We start from the raw sequence: 18,761 nt of genomic DNA on the forward strand, positions 1-18,761 counted from the left end.
TTAATGGGAGTCAGCAAAGGTCAGTGACCCAATCTATATCTCACTGTTGAGCAAAAGTTACTGTTTTATTGTGAGCACTTCTTGTCACCACCATACCTCTTCTCTACTACACATTATAAGGCCAGATATCCCAGGAGATCATTCCTACAACATCTGCAGTGAGAGACTCCATGTGCTTAGCTTCCAGTGCTATCAGCAGCAGTGCTAAGTAAGTAATAACTGAAAAATATGTAGATATCAGTGTTATATACTGGAATCAGTGAGAAGTGGAGATTTTTAAAGCAGTGAAATCTTTGGGGACAAAGGACGCACATCCTTATTAAACCAGACTTCATTTGTTCTGCTCACTGAGTAACTAGCCTTTAAATTATGGAATGCTCCTGAATGTACCTCATTATTAAGCCTCTGCTAAGTGTCTTCTCCTCTCAGTCAGTTTGTTTATTCATCTTTGATTCCAAGGATTTGCTCAATTTTCTAGTAAGTATAATATATTTCCTATCCAGATGCCGCATGGGATTACTAGACAATTTACTTATCTGGACAAAATAAATGTCTTTCCTTTGAAGCCTGTAGAAACTCACATCCTTCTCTGCTTTCTACTGGAGAGCAAAGTGTCTTTGAGAAAAAAGAAGCAAAATCTTCCACAGTGACATACTATCATACTCTGTTGAATGATCCTCGTTATTTTTTGACAGAATGAGTCAGCAGAGGCTAGAATCATAGTGCATTAACCTCTCCCATCTCACTCTTCCCATACTCCCAGTTTTTTGGACAGTTTTTAGACAAATTTGAACAGGCTAAGATGACAGTCCTGGGATTGCAGCAGCTGTTTGGTTCGTCTCAGCACAGTGTCTTATCTAGAGCTGGCTGTGACTCTGTAATAGCAGTGACTCCCTAATGCTGAAGTACTTTTTCATTTTCTTCTCTCACCTTCTGCTTAAATTTTGGCAGAAAACATTGGCCCCTTTAGTTTACTGTTGTTAGGTGGAGTGAGTTCTGGATACTAAGCAACCAAGGGGTTTGAGTTTAGGAATGTTTTCCAAATAACTATAAAATATGAAATTTATGTTATCCGCAATATGTTGGAGGTCAGTTCGCCCTCAAAAACATAATGTCTGACAATTGTGCTTTCTTAGTGTGGGTTAGAGAAAGAATATAGTAGACTTAGGAAAACATCATAATTTAAGAAGTGACACATTTCAACAAAGACATAAAACTGTAGGCAGTATAGAAAAGAAGCAAAACCTTAGGAAACCATTACTTCATTAGGACAAATATTTTATGTCTTTTAGAAGACTCCTTATTAAAAAGGGTGAGCTCTAGGACATTCACGTTCGCGTGAAATCATAAATCTGCCACTTGAGAACAAAAAGTGCTTCTTTCTATGGATAAATTCATTTATATTACAGTTTCATCAAATTATTTGAAAATGGTTAATCTGAGAGTATAGCTAAGAGCCAGCACACAGTTATTTTTAACATTGCCTCCTCTCGCAATCATAGTGGTCAGGCCAGTTTGGAAAGTGAGAGCCATACAGTAAGTATGCAGTCTGTGAGGCGTAAAAAATAAAGTGATTGAAGACTCATTTTCTTGCTATTAGCAGGCGCATGTTCCTCCTGTATACTTACACAAAGTATCCAAGTGAATTCTTATATTTTCTACATTGCTTACCATCTCCCATCCTTTCTTCCCTTTCTCTTTGCCCTCAAATACATGGGTTAATATATATGACTTCAAGTTACCTACCTTCTGGATGGACTGGCAGGCAGGGGATACTAGCAGGACAAGAAAGGACTTAGATTTTAACTCGTCTGTATGTAGATTCTGAGTTTATTTTCTCCTTGAATGGGAGGGAGCTGGTAGAACTTTGTGCTCCACTGGGAAACCCAATATTTTTCACTTCTCACCAAGGGGAAGTGAGGCAATTCCTGCTTACCTCGGGAAAACTGTGAAGTCATGCTCCCTATTAATCTCTTTGCATTTAAACAGAGAATTTTGGGGATTATGCATGAAGGAAAAAGAGATAGGAAAGGACTGGGGAAAGGTTACGCTTTCATCGTGTTTTCTGGGTCTCCCAGTTCATTTGGCCTTATCTGTGTCTTTTAGATTGCAAGCTCTTAGGTGCCATGGCTGGTTTTATGTATGCTTTTAATAACCTATCACTAGTATAAAACAGATAGCTAGTTACAAATCTTTGGGGGTTTCCAAAGAAACTAATTTTATTTTTCTAGAGAATGCTAAGAAACTAAAACTGCTTGCATAGAATTGACAGTTTCAGGGAAATCACTGATGAATAAAACTTCAGAGAAGATGGTTCAAAGTAATCCAAACCTGTTACTCATATATTTTCTAAACATTTTCTTACATTTTCTAATAAAAAAATATTTCTCAGTTTAGAACTCCTATCAGTTTTAACTCTCAGTAAAAATATAATAAAACATTTTGTTATGATTTATAAAATCATGAAATGATCCAGACGAATTTTTATTCCTTTTTTTTTAAATCTGGTTCCAAAGATTTTGTTATTATTATTGCTTTACAAACATTGAGAAAGTTTTGTTTAAATCTCATAAAATAATTTTACCTCTGTAGCTCTGTTGAACGGTAATTAATTTCCTCTTTGTGTTAACCTTTGAGTATGGGTGGGAAATAATCAAAATAAGAACTGGTTTATTTTCCTTTGGTTTTAGAATTCAGGTGGGGGGGAAGCCTTTTTTGGGTGAATCATTCTGTTCTGCAAATCAGTGGCTCTCTTGTTTTCTGATTAATTCATCTGCTTTAAATGCCTTTGTAAAAATGTCGACATTTAAGGCCAGTACACTTGCTGTCCAAAATACTCTCTTATTTCTGAAATATATCTGGTGCATCTGTATTAGCCTACATAAGCCATCTAAATATTTTCACTTAAAATTGTTTGGGATAAAAACCCTGCCCTTTTACCTAAAGTCATTTTAGAACACAGAGCAGAGTCAAGAACAGAGGTAAGCTGCATAGTGTTAAACGTGGAACATAAAAATGCAGAATGAAATAAAGAAAATATGAACAAACCCCTTTGCAGTCAGTCCTTGGTTTTCACTGTAATGAAGCATTCTTGACTGATTTTCTGCTGCCCATATCAAGTGAAGGACAATAAAAAAGGAGCATGATAAGATAATGGGGGATGGGAGAGTAGAGGAAACTGAAAAGAATTTTGAATAACATTGGTTAGATATAGAAAAGAAAGATGAAATTATTAGTAAGAAAAATGTTTTGTCATCTATTTAGAAATAAGGATGAAGAAGAACAATAATAGCATGAATGATATCTTGTCACAATGCGATATACAGTCATGGAACAGCATAACATATAGATCCAAATGTAAATATTTATAGAGCATATATATGTGTTGTATCTAGTTGGAGGAGTGGTGGTGTTTGATTCATCCCAGGAACAAGGAAACATGCCTCCTGTTGAATTGCTGGCGCTGTTACTGTCAGCCTCTCCATGTGTCTTGGACATCTCCAGTCCCAGTACTTTCTTTGTAAGGTACCACATAGCTTCTGAGAACGGACTGAAGCCCTGCAGAGTGCGGCTTGGCTCCATGCTAGCCTTTTGGAGAGAGGTTAATTTATATTTACTGGTAAATATGTCTCATTCTACAATTTTAAAAACTAAATTCATGAGTCACATGAAGTGTAAATGAAGAACAGGCTACAGCTTTGCCACTTATTTCTAGATCTAGCTTTCTGGAGTATACTTTTGCTTGGGCACAAAGCTGGAATGTGGATACCTAAAGGGAAAAAGTTTACTTTTTTTTATCATCCATGTAATTTTCCAGAACAAGTACTTCCATTCTCATCTGTTGAGGTTCTCAGTCAGGCTTTAATTTTCACAGTGTGAAGATGTGATGAGTACATGAGCAGCCACTCAGGTTTGCTGGTCATAGTCTGAGATTAATTACAAAATGTAGGTTTGCAACAGTAAGCTTGCCAAAATCTATCAAACATTGATCCTTTTCCATGTCAGCAAATACAGAAATGAAAAGGATGAAGGAAAGGTTGAGCTGAAGAGCAGTTGGAACCTGTTGTGTTTCATCCACCCCAACAGAAAGGCAAAACATCATAAGGATGAGTCCACCCTTTATTTACAGTATATATAATTCGTGACAGTGGTTTTTATAACTCTAAAAATTACACTTAATAAATATGAGGAGATACAGGTTTTCTTGATTACTTAAACCTAAATGTTTATTCAAGCTTTCATGAGAAGTTTGTCTCAATTTAAACAGAGCTATGACTGCTGAACGGATGCCATTTTTTTGATGTGTACTCAGTACACATGAAACAAGTTTTAATAACATACACACTCATTTAACTGGTAAAAGTATTCTACAGAGACGCTGCTTCGGCATGGTTTGCCTGCTGCAATCAGAATGAAACCAAAGTAGCCTTTTCATAGGTAGATTATATTTAAGGGTTTTATCTTTCAGTTCATGCAATAAAATGATTGCTGGATTTAATTAAAAAAACCAGAAGAAACGTGTGTAAATACTGCTGCTGCAGTTCAGTGCAGTGCAGTATTGCCTGTATTTTCCCTTTTGATGTTGATGTTATGGAGAAGTTGGAGACACTAACACATTGTGGATATTGCTGCTGAGAAGGAGAAGGGAAAAAGATAGGCTTGAAACACAGCCTGTGAGATGGCATAAAGCCAATGCACTGAAAAACGGCAAACGTCACATTTAACAGCTGGGCGCAGAAATATTTCTCTTTAATTTGGAAGGAGAAAATTTTTTTCACAGCAGGGCACTCTCAAAAGAGCACAACATCAAAGAGGGTGGGTCTCCCCAGTCAAACATCATCTGGCTCCAGTGATGGAGCAAAATGAATGAACTGTCAGGACTTTTTTCCAGTGTGTATGTTTTTGCCAAGTGAAAAGTAAAAGGTTCAGTGGCTTGTTCTGATCACAGACCAAATCCTGATAATGGAAAGCTGATTCCCTGAAGTCTTCCTCTGATCAGCTGACAGGCAATGTCTGAGGAAGACCCCAGATTGATTGATGGTCCACTTTGTATTGATGGCCTCTGCCACCCTTACAGATAAGTGAGATTTGCCAAATACTTAACAGCTCTGGAGGGCTCCTGTGATTGTGACTTAAACAAAGTTCTAATCTAATGTTATAATCCTCACAGAAACGAATTCTCTTCCATAGAATCTTAACATGATACTTACCAATACCAGGACTGCACTCCAGCAAGAAAAAGACCCATCTCGCATTCTCCACCATGTATCCACTAGCCGTACCAGCACTACTCCTTTATGTACCCTTTTCATCTGCTTCTTGACTCTGACTTCATCCCCAAAGCAGCTGCAAACTAACCATCACCATGCTGGTTTTCTGGCAATCCTATAATCTAACAGATTTGATGGAATAATACAGCACAGACATTTTTTCAATATAAAAACATGGCGACACAGTTTGCATAGCCATTACTCATTTGTTTTATGAGGAATCTCAGGCATAGTTTATCATATACTTTATTACTTGACCTTTTAATCATCATCTGGGGAACTTAGCATTCCAGACATTCCAAAATATTCCAAACTAAAAATGTCAGTGTGCCTCATTATTTAAAACTCACAAAGGAATTAAGTATATTTTCTAAAATATGTCTTTTTTACTGAAACTCCTCATTTATGGTAAGCCATAATGAGACATTTAAAATAGGATTGAAAGAGTTATCTGTGTAGTCTGTACTGCAGTAGTAAATGGGTGCTCCGCTGGAATAGATGTTCTGCGCTTACACTGTAAAGATAGTCCCTACCCATATTTCCTTATTATACAAGCTCAGAGTGAAGATAAACAAATGGTACACAGAAAAAAGATCAAATTCCCTGTTTTCTACAGTGACAGGATCAAGGCACATAATATAACTACTTGCTGTAAGTATACAACAAACTTTTCAGAGCAGGAGCTGAACCCAGGCATCTGCAGAGCAATTCCAGTGTCTGAACAAAGGCTCATAATGCCATTATAAACCCTGGAAAGTACCTAAGACATACAGACGGGGCTGACAGGTAAGGCACAGAACTTGGGGGGATCTACCTGCCTTCTGGAGCAGTTACTGGAGTCTCAGTGGGATACTCGGGGACATCAGAGACACTAGTGGAAACTTAAGTTTAGACAACTGAAAATAATTTTTTGCATCCTGGTGCAGTACCCAACCCTTATCAGTGGGTCACAACTGTTACACTAGGCAGTGATGCTTTGGTCAGAACAAAGTATTGTTCTTGATACTGAATGAAAGTGAAGTTACTTACAGACAGGTTTTCATTTCAGGTTTTTTACATGTAACTAATTTCTTCGTTAGAGTGGGGGTTTTTTTTTCTCCACTTCTTTTTTTTTTTCTCACAGAATACCCATAAACCGTGAGACAGGAATTTTACAGTGAAAGTGGTGGAGGTCATCACTATCTTGTGAGCTAATGAGACGGTCTCCAGAAATCTGTTCCAATCTCAGTGATTCCACAAGTCCCTGAAGGGCCCCTGACTTCAAATGAGACCATAGCCTCTCATTCCCTTTTTCAAAGGAAAAAGAAGAATTCCCTGCCACAAGGCAAGAACTCTTGCTTAGAAAGTTAGAACAAATTACATCTGCTTTTACCTGCCTAAAAAGCAGACAGGCATGTAGGGTTCCAAAGTGTCCAACTAAGCAGGAACTTGAGACCCATTGGCTTCAGTAGCAGTTTGAAGTTTAACTTGGTAAAGCATTTTTGACTGTTTTGCTACAGGACTGAAAATGTCTTTAGGATCTCTGTGCTCTAAAAGAAAAGTATGTTTCTAAGCTGCTTCTTAAAATGCTTAGGGAGAAATGGTACTGGAGCTTTAAAAAATCCTAAAGGTAAAGAAAAGAGTGAAAAGCCTCAAGTGCTTCAAAGTGGAAACAAACAAAATCCCTAATCTAGCAAGCTTCATTTACAGAATGATAGCCTTGCCATATATTCTGTGTGCCAGAGTACTTTAAGTATCTCTGAAAGTTTCATTAACTATTGAGGCTGGAGTCTGTAAGTCTAAAATCTGCTACCTTCTGGAAGTTGTAATTCAGAGTTTCATGCACAAAGCTATGACAACACTGTTTGGAACCATGTTTTGAAAATGTACTCAAAATAAATTACAGCTCTGAGGGCTCAAAAACTGTTCTTAGCGCCATCAGCTTTCTCTTGCTCAGTAGTAAGGTAAGGCCTGAATCACATTTGAACAACAGGTATTTCTTTCTCTCCCTGCAACTTCCCTCTTCCCCACATGTTAGAATTACGGCAATTTAGATTTATTTCAACTTACAAGTGTCTTCTGGTCCTGAGTGATTTCTCTAAGGTCACCGAGTTATCAGTAAGCCCTCAGGAGCTATGTACCCACTCATTTGTTTCAGCTGCATTGCCTAGCTTGATGCTGAGTGATTAAATCTGCCAAAACTTGGTTTTTTACATGCTGCTCTGGAGTGCTGTCCTCTGTCACATTATGTTTGTGGTTAGCTATTTTCCCCTTTTAATTCTTTGTCCAGCTGCATGGGTATATTGACTATATGGAAATAGGTTGAAAGCACAGCTCAGCTGAATGACAGGGGACCCTTCTGGAATATTTGGTAAAAGAATGAAAATTATGGAACAAACACTCTTTAATTTCACTTTGCAGTGTCTAAAGGCTTTGAGATGCTGCTAGTAAATGGCCACAGCTTTGTCATTGCCTTGCAAGGGAACCAGCCACGTATTCAGACATACTGAGTGCAACAGAGATCACCTTAACCATCTTGATTTCCTGGCCCAGAATAGCACCTTAGGGCCTCTACTACTGACTAAGTTTAGTGAGGCTTCGTGGAAGAGTGAGGCTTCTTAGCATCAGGCCCTTACAGTCTGCTTTTAACTACTTCCCTGATACCTATACTGGGCTATGCATCTACCAGCCAACTGGTGTAAGAGTCTTCTGTGTGGGTTACATCAGCTTTGATCATTTGCCCCTCTCTTTTTAAACAACCTTTTCTGTTTTAGTTTAGTTTTCTCCTGGTCTCTTTGGATACTGAGCCTATTTCTCTTCATGTTCCATATCCTACATAAATGAGACTGCAGAGAACAACTTCGGTCTATCGCCTCCCCATGATCTTCTGCTACCAGGGCTGCATGAAATGCAGTACAGGGAGCAAAGTGGAAATACCAATGCTATGTGAAAATGTCCACCACAGAATGCTCTGTGGCCAAAATGTCACTGCTTTTTCTGTTCTATGCCTGAACTTGTCAGGAGACTGCAAAAGCACACAGTGGTGAGGCCATGTTAAGTCAGTAAATACTGCATGAACACCAGTCCTTTACAGACCTGTTTGCATGTGTGCAAGTTTCCAACTTCACGTGTGTTTTTCCTCCACTGTTTCTTCCCCTTTTTGCCCTGTTGTTGAATAACACTGGTTTGTGTTATGTGTAATTCTTCCTTATTCCAGGACCTCCATGGGCTAGTGTCAAAATAAACCATTGAGACTTGACTTAAAATAATTTAATGAAGTCCACATAATCAGCAGGGCATTGCTCTCATGACGCTTTCTGGAATAAAGCCCTAATTCTCCAACTGCTTACACAGATGCTTGATTTCACACACGAGTAGTCCCATTGAGATCAATGGGACTACAACATGTGCGTAAGTGTTTGGTGGACTGGGGTCTAAGTGAGAGATGAAGCCTTTCACCTAGCACGGACAGCTCAAAACAATGTTTATAGTTTCATATGCTATAATCCTTTGAGAAACATTAAATAGCTTTCAATATTAGTTGGCAAGTATCCTCTTTTATAAAATTTGCTAGATGATGCCTGCTAGATTAAAGAGAAGGAACATTAAGCAGATATTACAATATGTATGCTCAGTATCAGCTATGGATAATTGTAGAATATAGCTATGAATACTGTGAGCAGTTAAAGGCCATTGGCTGTCAGGCTGTATTTCTGTGCATTTTCACAGAGGTGTCGCATCCCCGGGAGATTATTGCCAACAAATATTAAAGAATATTTTATTCTGATTTTAACCAGTGAGGCCTCCTGATGTTTCTTCCTTGCTCACTTATTCTGGATTTCTATTCTGTTAACAGCTCAGAATGTTTCAGTGCACTTCAAAAACATTTGAAAATCTTCCTGTTAATTCTGAGTATAAAGAAGTAGACACAATCTTTCATGTAGTACAAAAATTGAAAGAGTAAAAATCATTCTTTAAATGAATTGTTGCATTTTCTACATGGTAATGAACTATTATACAGTTATTAAAAAAATAGAAACACTGTGAAGTAAGTAACTATTAGTTGACTCAGATTTATCTCATATACATATAAAGATTATAGTAAATAGCTTTTCCTGTCTGCATAACAATAAACATGAACTTTTCTTATTTCACAGAATCACTAAATCACAGAATCACTAGGTTGGAAAAGACCTCCTGGATCATCGAGTCCAACCATTCCTACCAACCACTAAACCATGATCCTGAGTATCTCACCCACCCGTCTTTTAAACACCTCCAGGGATGGTGACTCCACCACTCCCTGAGAAGCTTCTGCCAGTGCCCCATGACTCTTTCTGTGAAAAAAATTTTTCTGATGTCCAGCCTGAACCTCCCCTGGTGGATCTTCAGGCCATTCCCCCTTGTCCTGTCTCCTGTCACTTTGGAGAAGAGGCCAGCACCCTCCTCTCCACAACCTCCTTTCAGGTAGTTGTAGAGAGTGATAAGGTCTCCCCTCAGCCTCCTCTCCTCCAGGCTAAACAACCCCAGCTCTCTCAGCCGCTCCTCGTGAGACTTATTCTCCAGCCCCTTCCCCAGCTTTGTTGCTATTTTCTGGAAATGCTCCAGAGCCTCAAAACACTTCTTGGAGTGAGGGACCCAGAACTGAACACAGTACTCAAGGTGTGGTCTCACCAGTGCCGAATACAGGGGGACAATAACCTCCCTGGACCTGCTGGCCACGCCGTTTCTGATACAGGTCAAGATGCCATTGGCCTTCTTGGCCACCTGGGCACACTGCTGGCTCCTGTTCATACGCTGTCAACCAACACCCCCAGGTCCTTCTCTTCCGTGCAGCTCTCCAGCCACTCTTCCCAAGTCTGTAACACCACATAGGGTTGTTGTGCCCCAAGTGCAGGACCCGATATTTGGCCTTGTTAAACTCATGCCATTGGTCTCAGCACACCGGTCCAGCCTGTTCAGATCCCTTTGAAGAGCCTCCCTACCCTCCATCAGATCGACACTTCCACCCAGCTGAGTGTCATCCGCAAACTTACTTAGACTGCATTCGATCCCATCGTCCAGGTCATTGATAAAGACATTGAATAGGACTGGACCCAGTACCGAGCCCTGGGGACACCACTTGTAACTGGCCTCCAGCTGGAGTTAACTCCGTTTTCCACCACTCTCTGGGCCCGACCATCCAACCAGTTTTCAACCCAGGAGAGTGTGTGCCTGTCCAGGCCAGAGGCAGACAGTTTCCTAGGCAGAATTCTGTGAGAAACTGTGTCAAAGGCTTTACTGAAGTCCAAGAAGACTACATCCACAGCCTTTCCCTTATCCAGTAGTCGAGTCTCTTTGTCATAGAAGGCGATCAGGTGAGTTTGGCAAGACCAGCTTTTCATGAACCCATGTTGACTGGGCCTGATCACCCGGTTCTCTTGCATGTGCTTCTTGATAGCACTCAAATTCACCTGTTCCATGACTTTCCCCAGCACTCAGGTCAGACTGACAGGCTTGTAGTTTCCTGGGTCCTCCCTCCGACCCTCCTTGTAGATGGGTATAACACTAGCCAGCCTCCAGTCAAGCGGAACTTCCGCAGTCAGCCAGAATTGCTGAAAGATGATGGAAAGGGGTTTGGCAAGCATGTCCGCCAGCTCCTTCAATACTCTTGGGTGGATCCCATCTGGCACCATAGACTTGTGAGCATCTAATTGGACAAGTAAATCTCTAACCACCTCCTCTTGTATCATGGGAGCTTTGTTCTGCTTCTCTAACTCCTGGGCATGTACACACAGGGAACAACGTTCCTTACTACTACTTTCATCATAAGACAACAAACTTAGATGTTACCTGTAGCTTATTTGTATTTTTAGTGCTGTTACCTGTTTCTTAAGAATCAGGAGGCATATTTTCAGTGGCAAAACAAATCAATTTGTCTTATCAAGCAACAGTGGAATATATGAGATATATTTATAATTAACATCTTTCTAAATTAATGTCCATACAAATGAATAGGCAGCCTGTCCAAATGCTTCTGCTTACAGTAAAATGAGATTGCTGACATGCATACTACTACATTTTCATACCAGTTTTAAGTGTGTTTTGATTATTACAGATCTAATATATTAGGCATCAGAGTTACCACAATGTGATGACTAGATGTTTCCTTATACTGGCTAAGAATAATTTGTCCGTTTACTGTATAGGCAATGTAGCAGATAGTAGGTAATTTACGAAGAATTTCAATGTTTGAGCTGTGGTCTTTGTAAAGCATGCAATTATATAATGTTGTTATTATATATCAACGTTAGTGAGTTTTTTATTTAAGCTGTATTTGGAGACTTTTCCTTGCATTGCACTTTGCTTCTGAGTTTCATTGTATTTCATGTCTTCTTTTATATAGAGAGAATTAAAGTTGTTCTTAAAGTGTTTGCTGAGTGGTCTGACTTGGTCACGAGGCTAGTGAATCAAAAGAGAAAGACCTGATGGTTAAATGCATGGTTGTTTATACACAGCTTTCTCATTCAGTGAGTAACAAGGAGAACATGCATCTTCAGAAGGGCTTTCCTCTCCATCAGATGCCCAGCTCCTAACATGAGACACATTTAAAACCTAAAAGCATGAATTCTTCAAATAATTGTTATAAAACATCAACCCAGCTGTAGCTTGATTTTCAGCCTAAACTATGAACGTTAAATGCAGTCTATGCAAGTAATTTTGTCAGTTGTTTCTTCTCTTTCAGTTCCTGCAACATCTTCTTAACAATTCAAACTTTCTAGATAATGAGGTCCTCTGTCAGTGTTTTGATTTCAAAGGGAGCTAGGCACCAATGTTCTACATAGAATCCAATGTAAATGAGTAAGTTATCAGGTCATGTATACAATCCATTTTGCTTTATTTGACATAATTAGAAATGCTAACAAATAAATAATGTATACATGTCACAGTAAACGCTTGCACCCATTGGCATTTTGCTTAACAATCACTGCCTTAGGCAAGACAAATCACTGAATTTTACTGTGCACTTACCTGTGTGAGTCTCAGAGCTTTTCAGAAAAGTGACTGTTTGCTATTTCTTCTGCTTTATGGAAGAACTAACCTTCCCTGTCATTTGTTAAGGCAGCTATAGAGCTCTGTTCTACCAGTAACTCCACCAGTAACTCCAATCTATCAAAGTCTATGTGTATTCAACTTTTCTAACAGTAAAAGGAAATAGTAAAATAGTGGAACCAGCCCAAAATGGACCATAGCAGACACACAGATTCTGTGTCTTTCTGCCTGTAGTTTTCTTCTCCAGATATCCAAATGAATAAATGAACAGAGAAGGATGGCCTGCGTGGCTGAAGAGTTATGGGCCCCAGGAAGGAAACTGGATTCCAAGGTTTAGCATGCATCAGAAAGACTATGCATTATGCAGTGGGTTTCACTGGCTCTTACAAAGGGACACATGCAGAGCTGCTCTTTCTACTGTCAAGAACAGGCTTTACAGGTCAGACTCAGAATGCAAGCTTCCACAGTTCCACGTCTTTTACAGACTGTCAGATAAATACCTAGGCTTATAAACACTGTCCTTTTTTTGGCATTGTTTTCAACTGCTCTTTAGGATACAGTCACCTGTAGAGAATATTGTAGTGCTGTTAAATCAAAAGGAAGATCTCACAGTAGTGAGATTTATATAATATAAGGATTATTCAGTTTTGATGTCCAAGCCACCAAATGAAGAAGCTTTCAGTGCTGTTGTAGCTTGTAGGTTCATAAATTTTTATAGAAAGAACATAACTTCTATGGATGCTACCGTATCTGACATGTCGGTCTGTTTCCTCAGACTGCTACATTTTTCTCCATACTTCCAGTAGTTCAGAGCACCTCCATTGTTCTAAAATTCATGGCTGATGATTTATGTTATGTGCTTATCAAAAGTACTCCTTGCCATCTTGACTCTCCCCACTGAAGTGAAGGGTAGAACTTCTTGTGGGAGGAGAAGGCTAATGATGACTGATTTGACAATCCTATGACCTTATTCATGAGATGTCAATGAACAGCAAAAAGCAAGATTCTTTACTAATGGAAAGAATTAATTATTGCCTATTTTGTACTTTTCTTCACATATTTCTTGATTTCTTAGAATTTAAAACATTATTCTAACAGCTACTTTTACAATACAAACACACATGCCAAGAAAAATCCCACTTTCGGGACTAATCTTTTCTCCCACTGCCTGCAAGGAAAATAAGAGGTCAATTAACTCGTATGCTAATAACTATTTTATTTGTCAAAATGGTAAAACAAAATGCAGGCAAGATTTCAAAAAACACAGTCCTTTAGCAAGCCATGGAAAGAGAACAAAGGAAAGCAACAGATAAAGGGAAAAGTACTCCAAAGAACTAATAATTTTTGCTCTCCCCATCTCTTCTGTGAAACAGTTTTTAATTGTTTCATAGCTCGGCTTTCTCTGCAGCTATGCTATTACATTTGGGGTCCTTTATTCTAAAATTCTGTGGCATCTGTACCAGAAAATTGAATAACCATTTATAGCATTGGAATTACTTTTTATCCAAGTGAGCAATACTGGCTGTGTCTGTATTGAAGTAACAGAGATTTTTCAGAAAGCTCTTTAGAACTCTGCCTTATCTATTAATACTACTTAAATCTTACGTGGTCTTGCCTAGACTTGGTATGTTGCCAGAGTGACACATGTTCCAGCAACTGCTTCTTATTTTATTTGATAATGGTCATTCATAGATTTTAGAGCGTCACTTACATAAGACTCCGTGTGGTTTAGAAATAATGTTATTGCCATTAAGTGTTTCTATTCTCATTGACATTAGTAGTTTCAGTATCTAGAGTCTCCAAATAATTATCAATAACAAATCCAATAAGTAATAAATCCAGTCCTTCATATGTAATTAATATTTGCATGCCACTACAAGATGAACCTGACCAGTACCAGTCCATTGACATCCTACTTGCTTTTTCCCATATTTCACAGTTGGAATGCATATACAGGTCATGAGAAATATCAGTGGCACTCTGTAAGAAATTTCATCATATACTGCATGCCTTTCTGTATTTATGTCTTGATTAGTGAGTAAATTGGTGTTTGTAAATAAAGGAATATAAAAAATGGAAAGAGAAAGTGTAACCGGTTGTGCTGGTTACACTTTGGTCTTCCTAGGGAAACGAAGCTAGTTTTGTTTTATTCTGAAGTCAAAGGATGAAATTCATAAAATAATAATGCACTTCACATTCTGAGTGTCTTGATATGTGACATACAAGTAAATGTCCTGTAAATATTCAAGAACCTATTAAGAAGTTAGTTAATTATATAGGAACTGCTAAGCAGGAACACAAGTCACGTCAAATGAGAAGGTGAATGCAGTTCTCTTTTATCAGTCTTTGGTCTCTGCTAGTAGTCTGATGCATTCTTCAGAATTGTAACAGACCACAAAAAAGAAACATTAAAAATTTGAAATGTTTAAAGAGAAAAAAGAAAACAAACCCAACCATTAAAACTCAGAAAAAAAACAGTTAAAAAGTTCTTTGGTTCAGAAGAGGGAAAAGATACAGTAAGCAATTTAGGTAATACTTCCAAGTTTAATCAAAGTAGAAAAATGCAATAAATAATTTCATTTCCACTGCTTTTATGTGTTACAGAAAAAGAATGTGTATTTTTCATAGGGAGTTGAAGACTTTGTGTTTTGCTTTGCCATGAGGCACTTGCAATATGTTAAAATTTGTGCCAGTGCAGATAGAATCATAGAATCATAGAATAGTTTGGGTTGGAAGAGACCTTAAAGATCATCTAGTTCCAACCCCTCTGCCATGGGAAGGAACATGTCCTGATAGACCACGCTGCCCAAGACCTCATCCAACCTGACCTTGGACACCTCCAGGGATGGGGCATCCACAGCTTCCCTTGGCAACCAGGATGGAATGATTTAATAAGGTAGTCAAAGATTTTCAGTAACATCAGTTTGTCACAGAATTCTAGAGTTTTGGGGGTTTTGTGATAAATATTATGAGTGTTTAAGTATATATGTGTGCGTAATACAGATGCAGGAGGATGTGTACCTCCACATAGTTTGCTACAATGTCTGGCTTCACAGCTAGCACTATAGGTTTGCTTTTGCTCTATTATGTCTGGTCATGGTTTGCTCCCACAGTATGGTTTCTTCAGGCCATTATGTAGTGGCTGATAGATTTAACCAATTGTCATATGAATGGGAATTGGTGCACAATGGTAATATGAATAATAATAACAATATCAGTTAAGTTTTTCTCACATTTTTACCTACAATATGCAATTTGTCAAATAAATGGATGCAATGCAGTGTTGCTAACCTTCTAAGCTTAGTGTTTTCACTTCTGTACATTCCTGTAAGAACTGGGCAAACAAGGCTGTGGGAAGGATTCTGACTGTGTAACTTCATTTGCAATGCCACTAGTATCCTCCTAGAAAAATATAGAATAGTGTCACCGATGCATCAATACTTGCAAAAATGAAGCATTTGAAAATCTTTAGTCTTGCTTGTAGAGCAGTCCTTCCTACTCCAGTGGCTTGGTTTGAGCGAAAGTAGAATCAGTTTCCAACTTCAGCTCAGTCTTGTCTGAGAAACCTCAGTTTCTGAAAGTTAACTGCATGATTTTCAGACAGCGTTTCTCTCTAGAAGTGATAACAGAGGGCACTGGTATGCAGGATGGCCATTGTTTATACTTATTCCTATAGAAACCAATGCCGTCTTCAAGATGATGGTATGCCATAAGTCAAAGAGGTGAAAAAAGTTTGCACCAGCAGGGAGGTGTGGATGGGAAGGTGACCCCAAACTGACCAACAGAGTATTGCATCCCATACGTATCATACTTGGTTTAAAACAGAGGGATCATGAGCGTTGCTCTCTCTTCTTTGGTGGCTGATATCCAGTGAGGACACCATCTGTCTTTTTGCCCCTGATCCTGGATCTGTGTATTCCCATACCCAGTCTAGCTCCCTCCTGTCACTGAGTCCAGCCTGAGACCCTTTCCTCGTGCCTGCTCTGCAGCGTTTATCTTGATGCAGTAATTGAGAGAGGGCAATTTTGTGGGTTTTTTATATATTCTACTATTTTCTTATTAATAGTATTTTCCTTGTTGTTATTGTTTCATTAAAGTTGGTATAGTTTCATTTTCCAGCCCGCAAGTCTTCTTCTCTCACTTTTCTTTCTTCTTTCCCTTGGCAGTGGGAAGGGAATTGGGAGGCTAGCTATTGACATTTAGCTGCCAATCAAGCTGGCCTGGGGCTGAACTGTGACACTCAAGACAAGGCCTGAGAAAGTTCTAGTCCTGAGGTTTTGTGGCAGGTTTTAATTTCTTACATCATCTCGCGACTGTCCACATACACAAAGTTCTGAGTAGGTCCCTGTGTGTCCAGATATGTCTGTCAGTACCAATTATTGCACTTTTCTTTGTCTTTGCTGTTTCATATCATCTGGTGATTAGGAAGCTATCAGTTCTTTATTTATGGGAATTAGTTTTGCCTCACGTTAAACCATACACTATTATGTTAGTAAGTACCATGGAAATGAATAGATAATAAACACTGTTCTGGGACTGTTTGGACAGATATTGCCAAAATGGTCCCAGCCAAGCACTGTTAGTCATTATTTTTCATCCTCTTCCTTTTTTGTAGGCTGATTTCCTGTAAAACTTTTGTATTTCCGTTATAGATCTTTATTGTTTTGCATATTTTTCTCATATGTTCAACATACATTAATACACTTACATCAGAATAGGTCCTTGCTGGTAATCAACAAAATATAAAAAATAAGTGAAATTCCTGGTATGGGAATATTTGTTTGCCCCTGTGGACTTCTGACTTTTCTGGCTTTATTCCACCATTCAGTGCATGTCATTCAGCAATTCATTTCTCCAACTCCAGAACATCTGCCTAGGTTCCACCTCGTCATTGTCATAGGCACTCGGGAACAAATGATAAGATCTCTGTAGACACTTGATTTCCCTGTCTCTCATGCTCTAGTAAAGTATATGTTGCTCCTGATTACTCCCAGTCCCTCTTAGTCAAAAGCAAAAGCAAGGCTGGCTCCTGAATTTGAGGTTTTCATATGGCACAGTAAAGAAATATATCCTGATTCCTGTGTACATTTTTATATGCATTGTAGGAAACATTCTTAATAAATCACAAATACTGAATATAGTCATATAATTTCTGAGGTTATTCTCCTGATATTGAAATAGAAATACAAGACTGGTAATTTTCTTCCTCTAAAAATGTTCTATGCGATGTAATATATGTTTCCTCTTTAATTAGCAGAGTTAGTACTTTCATGAAGACATTAATTGTGGCTCATACAATTTCAAAAGGATAACATTTTGGAGTAAGATTATTAAAGGAAGGGAGGCTCTTCAAAGGGATCTGAACAGGCTGGACCAGTGCGCTGAGACCAGTGGTATAAGGTTTACCAAAGCCAGGTGCCGGCTCCTGCACTTGGGGCACAACAACCCTGTGCAGTGCTACAGACTAGGAGAAGTCTGGCTAGAAAGCTGCCTGGAGGAGAAGGACCTGGGGGTGTTGGTTGACAGCAACTGAACAGAAGCCAGCAGTGTGCCCAGGTGGCCAAGAAGGCCAATGGCATCTTGGCTTGTATCAGAAACAGTGTGGCCAGCAGGTTCAGGGGGGTTATTCTCTGCCTCTGTACTCAGCACTGGTGAGACCGCACCTTGAATACTGTGTTCAGTTCTGGGCCCCTCACCACAAGAAGGATGTTGAGGCTCTGGAGCGTGTCCAGGGAAGAGCAACGAAGCTGGTGAGGGGTCTGGAGAACAAGTCTTATGAGGAGTGGCTGAGAGAGCTGGGGTTGTTTAGTCTGGAGGAGAGGAGGTTGAGGGGAGACCTTATCACTCTCTACAACTACCTGAAAGGAGGTTGTGGAGAGGAGGGAGCTGGGCTCTTCTCCCAAGTGACAGGGGACAGGACAAGAGGGAATGGCCTGAAGCTCTGCCAGGGGAAGTTTAGGCTGGACATCAGGAAAAAATTTTTTCACAGAAAGAGTCATGGGGCACTGGCAGAGGCTGCCCAGGGAGGTGGTGGAGTCACCTTCCCTGGAGGTGTTTAAGGGACAGGTGGATGAGGTGCTGAGGGGCATGGTTTAGGAAGTGTTAGGACTGGTTTGACTCGATGATCCAGTGAGTCCTTTCCAACCTGGTGATTCTACGATTCTATGACATCTGTGAAGAGGAAAGAGATTTGAAGATCAGGTTTACTTCAGACGTGAAGTTTAACGAAGTAATTGTGTAACATGTAAAAATCTTGCAAGACCATTTGCTTTCACTAGGATTAGTGCTTCCTCGACAATGTTTTTTAAGCAGTCAGAAGGGCAGGTGTGCATGAAACACGTATCTTTTAGTTTCAGAACTTCTAGAGTAGTTTTATTTTTCAAATTCAGCGGAGCCACCCATTTCTGAATAAAAACACAACACTGTCTTTTTGAAAACTTAATGTAATTGGCTCTCATTTCCTTTACAGGGATGTCATGT

General features: G+C 39.3%; 1 protein-coding gene across 1 annotated transcript in view; it reads left to right on the forward strand.

The window, feature by feature from the left end:
* PRDM6 (PR/SET domain 6) overlaps positions 1-18,761 on the forward strand; it is a 79,916-nt gene that overhangs the window by 32,654 nt on the left and 28,501 nt on the right. The gene's annotated exons all lie outside the window — the stretch shown is intronic.

This window comes from Cuculus canorus, chromosome Z (genome assembly GCF_017976375.1).
Source record: "Cuculus canorus isolate bCucCan1 chromosome Z, bCucCan1.pri, whole genome shotgun sequence".
Classification (NCBI taxonomy): Eukaryota; Metazoa; Chordata; class Aves; order Cuculiformes; family Cuculidae; genus Cuculus; species Cuculus canorus.